The sequence below is a fragment of the Neomonachus schauinslandi genome, chromosome 6 (assembly GCF_002201575.2).
Source record: "Neomonachus schauinslandi chromosome 6, ASM220157v2, whole genome shotgun sequence".
Lineage (NCBI taxonomy): Eukaryota > Metazoa > Chordata > Mammalia > Carnivora > Phocidae > Neomonachus > Neomonachus schauinslandi.
The window spans coordinates 65,782,486-65,791,473 of record NC_058408.1 but is presented as its reverse complement, the minus strand read 5'-3'; the positions used below and the strand labels follow the sequence as shown (position 1 = coordinate 65,791,473).

Genomic DNA, 8,988 nt, shown 5'->3' with positions numbered 1-8,988 from the left:
TCTTTCTCTCTCTCGATCATAAATAAATAAATCTTTAAAAAAAAAGAATATTTGAAGAAATAATGGCAGGGCGCCTGGGTGGCTCAGTTGGTTAAGCGACTGCCTTCGGCTCAGGTCGTGATCCTGGAGTCCGGGGATCGAGTCCCGCATCGGGCTCCCTGCTCGGCAGGGAGTCTGCTTCTCCCTCTGACCCTCCCCGCTCTCATGCTCTCTCTCTCTCATTCTCTCTGTCTCAAATAAATAAATAAAATCTTAAAAAAAAAAAAGAAATAATGGCAGAAAACTTCCCAATTTTAATGAAAAACATTAATCTATATGTCTAAGAAGTATATCAAACTCCAAATAGAATAAGCTCAGAAATAGGATAAACACCTAGACACATGGTAATTAAACTGTCAAAAGACAAAGACAAAGAACCTTGAAAACAGCAAGGAAGAAGCCACTTATCATGTACAAAGATCCTCAATAAGTTTAACATCTGATTTCTCATCAGAAACCACGGAGGCCGTAAGACTGTGGCATGACCTGTTTAAAGCACTGAAGAAAAGAAACCCTGTCAACTAAACATTTTATATCCAGGAAAACTATCCTTCAAAAATGAAGGACAAATTAAGACCTTGTCAGATGAACAAGCCCGGAGGGCATTCATCACTAGGGCACATCTGCCCTGTAAAAAAATAAATGGTGTCCTTTAGGCTGAAATAAAGGGACAGTAACTCAAATCCGCATGAAGGAATAAGGAACCCTGTAAAGGAAACTATATAAGTAAATATATAAATATATAAGTATAAGTATATTTTTTGTTTGTAACTCTTATTTCTTTGCCTGATTTAAAAACAACCGCATAGGGCGCCTGGGTGGCTCAGTTGGTTAAGCGACTGCCTTCGGCTCAGGTCATGATCCTGGAGTCCCGGGATCGAGTCCCGCGTCGGGCTCCCTGCTCGTCAGGGAGTCTGCTTCTCCCTCTGACCCTCCCCCCTCTCATGTGCTCTCTCTCTTTCAAATAAATAAATAAAATCTTTAAAAAAAAACAACAACAACAACCGCATAAAGCAATAATGATAAATCTGTGGGGTGGGCAGACAATGTATAAAAATGTAATTTTATGACAATACCAACACGGGGCGGGGGGGGGGGGGGAGAATGGGGCTATATAGGAGCAAAGTTACTGTGTATTATTGAAATTAAGCTCGTACTAACTTGGACCAGGATGTTAATTACACCCCAGGGCAACCACTGAGAAGACAGAAGGGCGTGGCCAACTGTGTCACCTGCCAGGGACCCTTTAGATGAGCCCTGAGAACTGACTGCTTGGTCTGGCAGCATGGAGATCCCAGGTGCACCGGTCTGGGGGTCGGCGCGGGTAGGGCTGACCAGATGGGTTCAGGCAGAATGGGAGAGAAGGAAGTAGAGAAAATGAATACAGGTAATGCTTCCATGAATTTTGCTGAAAATGGAAGCAGATAGATGGGGATGGGGCAGAGGGTGAGAGGTAGCTCATTGGTTTTGCAAGCTGGTGGAAAAAAACTAAGTGCCGTCTCTGTGTCATTAGGAAGAATTTTGGAAATCTCAGGGGGATTATTGGAGCATCGTGCTTCTCACCCGAATGCCCCAGGCACTGGCGTCTTGGGTTACTGCGGGGTAGGCATACACGTTCGCATGTATGCACACACACATTTCAGGATATACTAATATCTAGAGGGCAGGGCGGGAGGCAAGAAAGGCCCCGTGAGCCCCAGCCGGAGCGGAGAGCTGACCGAGGGTTCGTCCCGGGGCACACACTACCCCCCCGCCCTGGTCCCGTCCCCGTCCTCGTCCCGGCGCCCCCTCCCTTCGCCCGCGTTTCCCAACTAGGGCAAAGGGCAGCGCGGAGGGAAGGGCGGGAGGGGCTTCCCCCGCCCCACCCCGCGAGCGCTGGACGGCCTCCCATTGGCTCCCTTCGCTCCGCCCTCGGTCCCCATTGGCAGCGGAGCGAGCGCACAGGCCGAGCGCTCTGCTCCGCACCGCCCAACGTGTGGCCGGCCCGGCGGTGCGGCCAATGGGAGCTCCCACGAGGCGGGGCGGGGCCGCGGACGCCGGGAGCCCGGGCACGGGTGAGTAGGTAAACAGATCCGGGGCGCGTGGGGCGCCGGCGCTGCGGCTGGTGAGCGCGCGCAGGCGGCGCGAAGGTGACCGCGGAGCTCCGCTTCCGGCCGCAGGGTAAGGCTGCGGCGCGTCGGCCGCCGCGCGCTCCGGGGGCACAGCCGGGCTCGCCTTCCACCCGCGCGCGCCCTTCCCGCGTCGCGCTCCTGGGTGGCGGCTTCCCCGTCGCAGTTCCGCCAGCCCCGGGCCCAACTACGCCCGCTGCGCCTGCCTCCCCGGGGCGCCCGCCCGGCTTCCTCCCCCTCCCGGCTGTCTCAGGGTCTTCGCTCCCAGACCCTCCACGCTGTGTGCAGGGGCTCTGCGTGCCGCTGGCTGCAGGCTCCGGTCACAACTTGGACTCCCGTGGCCCGGCCCCGCTGTCGGGTTTCTTAGGTGGGGGTTTGGGGTGTACTTGGGAAAGGGGGCCCTTCTTGCTCCTTTCATCCGTTAGCTTTTCCTGGGTCCGTCCTCCTGCTTCTCCAGGCCCTGGGGGCCCAGGGAGAGGTTTGGGCTAAATTGCCTGAGCTGCTGCCTGTCCCTAGTCCCAGCCCCCTACCACACGCAGTCTGCCCTTGGGCCTCGGGGACGGGGAATGCTGCCAGGGCAGGTCTGGGTGCTGGGGCTCTCCACGTGGCTGAGAGGTGCCAGCCTCCTGAAGGGCTAGAGGCTCTCCACTGGCCGGGCACAGCCCATTGGAACACATGCGCTCACTGGGGCCTTCGGTGTGCGTGACGGAAGACGCAAGAGCCGGGCCTGCCAAGCCTAAGTGGTTGCCAGAGGATCTGAGCATGCATGATACCAGCCTGCCAGTTGTCCTCCTGTGGATGGACAGGTCATCCTGGCAGGAGGTCCTTTCTCCTGAGAGGAGGGGGTGCTCTAGGTTCACAGGAGCAGCATCGTTAAGACTCTGGCAATGGCTCAGGGTATTTTGTTCAGCCTTGCAAATAAGGCAGGCAGTGCAGGGTTATTAGAATTTTTGGCTTAACCTTGGGCACCTCAAAGGAAAAGTGACCCGGATGGTGTGAGCACTTCCCTGTGTGTCTCCTGAGACAGGGCTTTCCAGTTTTCAGACTTTTGACGTTTGGGCTGGACAGTTCTTTGCTGTGGGAGGGTGACCTGTGCGTTGTAGGATGGAGAGCAGCATCTGTGGCCTCTGTCTACTAGATGCTAGAAGCAGCCCCCCACCCCAACACACACACTAGTGTGACAACCAAAAATTTCTCCAGACGTTGCCGAATGTCTCCTAAGTGGCAAAATCGCCTTGGTTGAGAACCATTGAGCTAAGACTCTAAGAGTCTTTTTGTGCTGCCAGAAAGGCGTTCTGGGACCTGCCCATGAGTAGTTGAGAGGTTTAGGCAAAGGGTAGTGCTGTGCCCCCATCCTAAACCAGGGATAGAAGCTGTATAGATGGGATTCCAAAGGGACCCCACCTCCACACCTGGAGGGACAGGAGAGCGATAGGGGGTAAACTCATGGGCATTTACTTTGCCTGCTGGATGCAGGGCAGTGATTGGCTGGGTCCAGAATGCAAAAGAAGGAGAAGGCTGGTGGTTTCTATCTTTGAGACTTTGCAAGAGGGTTGGGGATATGCATGTGAAATAACCGTGGGACAGTTTTTAAATAGTGACCAAACAAGTTCAAGCTTCCAAACCCTGGCAGAAAGGCCAACTCCATTATCCATAAGGTGATGCTTTAGTCATCTTCTGTGTCTTGTGATGTGGAAAGGGGCCGGCCCTGAGTGTGCAGAGTAAGTGGCTGCATTTCAAGCCTATGTGTGGGGATGTCTACACTTGCTGTGTGCCCCTCCATGAGAGCGTGCAACACGGGGACACGTATCATTTGTAAAGTGCCTCTATGGTCGATGGAAGCATCATTGTCAAAGATGCAGAGAAAGATGCTTTACTTCTGAGTGTAGGTTTTTTTGCCTTTAATATAACCTGGAATTTATGTCCCAAAGTTCTAAGTACCGAATCGATGGGGATGCAGAACAGCTGAAAAACAGTGATTATTGCATAGAGCAGGGAAGAATATCCCAAGCCTCTCCCTCCCATGAATTCCCCTGTCTTGTTCATTGATCCTGTGGGTATGTATCAGGATTTTCCCGTAACATTCCTTGGTCGGTTAGGTGGTCTTCTGGGTGCCCTTTGTTGCCATTAGAAAAGGATCCGGACAGAGAGGTCACTTCTCCTTTCTCAAAAAGAAGTTTAGAGAAGTCCAAACTTGGCAGGATAATTTTCCGCCAAGAGCCATGGACACTGAGTCATTATCTTTGTCAGTTGAAACAAGAGCTGTGTGCAAAATTAGACAGGAATATTTAGATAGAACATTGTCTTGATCTGACAGTGGCATCTGGAAATAGTTGGTGCATTCCTGCCGAATAACGGCCAGGAACTTGGAGCCAGTGGAAGGGAGAGAGTGGTGTGGGGAGCTCAAGGGCCCGTGTCTTCAAGAGTGGCGCCTCTGGGACGGGGGAAGTCTGCAGACCCTGAGACAGGGCCAGGACCCTGGGTGCAGGACGTGAGAGGGGGCTTCTGCCCGCACTTTGCAAAGCTGAGTGGGTACCCACTGGTCTGTCCATAAGCATGTTGTTCCTTGTGGGGTTCCAGGCTCCTGAGCCCTTGACCTCTTGCTTTGAGGTCAGGGGCCCACAGAGTATTTAAAGTTGGAAATGACCCTGAAAATGTCTTTTTATTCTTCATACTTGGGAGTGATTTATTTTCAGTGGGTGGATGTAGAAAAGATTCTCGAGAGAGCCAAGTGTTTTTCGCTCAGATTGACAAGTCAGGGTATTGTAGAATAGTGACTGTGCTCTTGTCCCAAGAGCCCTAGACTTGTGTGTGTGTGTGTGTGTGTGTGTGTGTTTTAATATCCTCCTATCCCATCTGGCCTGGGGCAGAGGGGCTACATTTGGTCCAAACCTGGAAAATCCTTGTGTACCCTGAGGGTCAGTGCCCCTCCACATCCTGCCCCTGAGGAAAAGCCCACTCTGGAATCATAGGCGGATCTGGTTTTTTACTCCTCATTGAACAACTACGGATGGATTGACTGCATCAGGCATGGCATTGGGAATATTGAAATGAACAGCAGTTGGGTCCCTGAACTTGGGGAACTTGTAGTGGGGGGGGGGGTGCAGATTCCACCTCAGGGCCCTCAGTGTGGTTTGGACTAGGGGCTCTGGGTGCAAACTGTGAAGGCTTCTTGGAGGAGGAGCGTTGGGGGGGCGCTCTGAGGATGAGCAGGATTTCAGCAGGAAGAGGCAGGAGTTGGGGGTGGGGGGTGGGGTCAGTGGTGAGTGCTTCACAGACTCCTTGTGGCAAAGGACTGGGTTTTATTTTTTCCCAGTTTGTTGCAGAGCAGTGTGTTTGCAAAGCACAGTAAACATGGCATGGCAATGCTAAATTGCTGTGGAAGTTTCTAGGCGCTCACTCCTGGGGGATGTTAGCAGTCTAGGGACCACCATGTGTTCTGCCGTTAATGGTTTGGGTGAGTTTGGGTGAGGCAGAGCAGTGCTTCCACACATTTTCTCTCAGCACTTGGGTCAGGAGCCAGGAGGGATTGGCTCTGTACTCCTGGCAATTTTCAGCTGAATTTCGTTCAGGCCAGCTCATGAGTCCAGCTGCAGCCCAGAGGGCCCCCAGAGAGAGACAGAGAGACAGAGAGAGACAGAGCGAGCGTGAGCTCCCTGCCCTGATAAAGTGCACAGTCCGGGCCAGACTATGCAGGACCCACAGCGGGTACCGGCCCTCTGCTGTGGGGACCCAGCATGGAGCACAAGCTGCTTCTGCTGGAGAAAGGCTGGGAGGCGAGTGCTTGCTGGGGCCTGAAAGATGGGTGCTTTTCCCCGGGAGAGAAGTGCGGGGAGGCTGAGGCCCAGTGGGGGCAAAGGTCTGGTGGCCAGTGGGCGTTGCCATGGGGAGGGTGCCACGGTGGGCTGGGGTGTGCTGAGCAGATGGAAGGCAGGTCAGGGTGGCCAGGCAGGGAGCCAGTGAGGCAGTTTGTGAGAAGTGAGGGTGGCCTGTGTCTCAGGTGGTGGATGGCGGGGAAGGGGGCAGACACGGGGAGGTGGAATGTGAGGCATAGATTCAAGAGAATAGAAATCTGTGCAGGTAGAGGGTCTAGATTCAGTGGCTGGTTGGATACTAGGGGCTGAGGTTTCTAGTTTTGGGGAGGAGCTGGTTTGGGGGAAGATGGTGATGTTAGTTCTAGACATGAAGGGGTTGAGGTACCCCTGGGACTCACCTCCTCTTTTTATTAAGATGTAATTTGCGTGTGGTAGAGTCACCCTGTCTAGGAGGTGGTTGTGCAGTTTGAGAAATGTGTAAGGTCTCGGGGCGCCTGGGTGGCTCGGTTGGGCAGCGGGCTCTGGATTTCAGCTCAGGTCATGATCTCGGGGTCCTGGGATTGAGCCCCGCATCAGGCTCTGTGCTCAGCGTGAGTCCGGGTGAGATTCTCTCTCTCCCTCTGCAACCCCCCCTTCATGTGCATGTACGTGCTCTCGCTCTCAAATAAGTAAATCTAAAAAAAAACCCAAAAACAAACGCATATGGTCACCTAACCATTACTACAGTCGAGGTGTAGAACAGTCCTGTTACAGACACATTCCCCATGCCCGTTCATTGGTGGTGTGGGACTTTGAGGGGTGCTGTGGTGTCTGTGGAACTGGGTTGGTTGTAGAACTGCCTCAGCGGTTGAGAGGGCCTGCCTGGGCTGAGAGCAGGGATGCGCGGACCTAGGGCATCCCAGGGAACAGGGAGATGAACAGCGGGGGGATTTTTATATTTGGCACAGGAAGGCTGAGAGAGGGTTTGTGGATGTGAGAGGGATGGTTTTCCTGGAAGGAGAGAGTGAAGGCACAGCTGGGTGGGGAGAGTCCTAGTGGAGGAGGGGGGAGGAGCTGGGATGGGAGGGGTAGGCGGGATCTGAGGACTCTGAGATGTGGGCTTGGGGGGTGGGTAACACAGCACATTGCCTCTGGGGGGAGCAAGGAGGCAGCTGTAGAATGAGTGAGCCCCTTCCCCCCGCCCCCTCCGCTGGATGGGAGGGACTGGGTGGGCTGGGGGTGCTTGAAGAGAAAGCCAGGGGAGTGTCCTGTTGTGTCCTCCTGACTGCCAGGTCCTGCCCCTGCCCGCCACTGAGGAGCTAGCTCTTCCTGGTGGGTGAGTGAATGTGTGTGTGTGAATATGTGTGAGTGCATGTGAGTGCAAGTGCGTTTGTGAGTCCATGAGTGTGCCACTTTGAGTGCAAGTGAACAAGTGTGTGCATGTTTGCATGGGTGAGTGCGAGTACATGAGTTGTGTGTGATTACGAGGGTGTGAGTGTGAGTACACAGGAGTGCACGGGTATGTGAGTGCAAGAGCAGGTGAGTATGCAAGCATGAGTGTGTGAGAGCGTGAATGCTTAAGTGTGTGTGCTGGTGGGTGTGCATGTGTGTGAGTACAAGCGTGTGAGTGGGCATGAGTATGTGAGTGTGGTGTGAGAGTGCAAGTGCACGAGTGTGTGCACATGTGGGTGTGTGTGAGTACGAGTACTGAGTGTATGGGGGTGTGAGTGTGGTGAGTGGTGTGAGTGCAAGTGCATGCATGTGTGCACAAGCATGTGTGTAAGTGTGGCAGAGGGGCAGGGAGGTGGGTTTCCCAGAGGCCTGTGTCCTGAGACCAAGGCTGCCCCTCCCCCCCGGGGGGGAAGCAGGGTCTGTCTCTCCGCACTTGGTCTCTACAGTGCCTGGAAGGGGCAATGCTCGGTTCTTCAGAGCATCGTTCTTTCCAGACCCTGTGAGCTCTCTGTTCAGAACAGCCGTGGACATGCTCCCAGGTCGGCCTCCTGTGCTCCAGGGTTGAATGGGTCCTAGTCTCTGGGAGTTGGAGACCATCGTGGGCAGTTACCCCATTCTGTACAGGAGGAGATGAGGAAGCGCAGGCCTGAGGAGGAGAACAGGTGTGCCTGAGGTCACATGTGGCGGCTGTCCCTTGGGGGGGGCCTCACCATCCACCCTCCCCTATCCATCTTCTCCCGTCCGCCATCCCCACACTGCTCCCATCAGGAGACTAGGTCTGGTGATGACGTCCTGCCATCGGCGGGACTGGATGCGAGGTCGTGGGGACTATTCACACACACACAACTCTTCAGGTGAGGTCCAGAGCCTCTTAGCACAGGGGGTGCCGCTATGCTGCGGTGGTAGCTATGTGTGTGGGGTGGGTCTCAGGGTGGTCTTGGACAGGACTCTGGATTCTGGGTTCTAGATGTCAGGGCTCCGTCAGTTAGTGAGTACCCTGGGTTCAGTTCTGGAGGTGGCCCCCGTGGGGAAGAGAGAACGGGGTAAGAGAGGCCCCCTCTCCAGGAGCTCACTGTGCAGTAAGGGGGACGGGACAGCTACACAGAGTCACACAGGCCATCTGGAGGCGACCTCAGGCCATCAAGAGATGCGGGAGTTTGGAGGAAGATGAGGGTGGTCACTCTGCAGGGTGTACCATTCCGTCAGGGTGGGTAGGATTTGGGCAGAGGAAGTGGTATTCCAGGGGGAGGAGGCACACGGAAGTAGGAAAACCTCTGGGTGTGTGTGTGTGTGTGTGTGTGTGCATCGAGGGAGGTCCATTCTGGCAGAAGCTCTAGGGCATGGGGCGGGGGTGACAGTGTCCCTGCTGATCCTCTTCCCATTTCTGTCCCTGAGTATGGTTGTCCGTCGAGACCCTTGTCTGGGCAAGGTCCCTACTTTAAAAAGGACCGGGGTTTGCATGCACCTGTGCCAGTATCCCTGCCTGGGCTGCGTGTGGTGTTCGGAGGGGCAGCTAATAAAGACTGGTGCTGGGTGTTGGTGTGGCGATCTGAGGACCACATACCCAGCATCCCCTTCTGGCTTACGCACATCCT

At 54.5% G+C, this 8,988-nt stretch overlaps 1 protein-coding gene across 1 annotated transcript in view; it reads left to right on the top strand.

Annotated features, from left to right (window-relative positions):
* The first annotated feature begins 2,090 nt into the window (after window positions 1–2,090).
* The window catches only part of COQ8A (coenzyme Q8A), a 40,341-nt gene continuing 33,443 nt past the window's right edge, over window positions 2,091–8,988 (top strand). The window contains exon 1 of the mRNA XM_021689889.1: window positions 2,091–2,199. The gene's annotated coding sequence lies outside the window, so the exon portion shown is untranslated. The remainder of the gene's footprint in view (window positions 2,200–8,988) is intronic.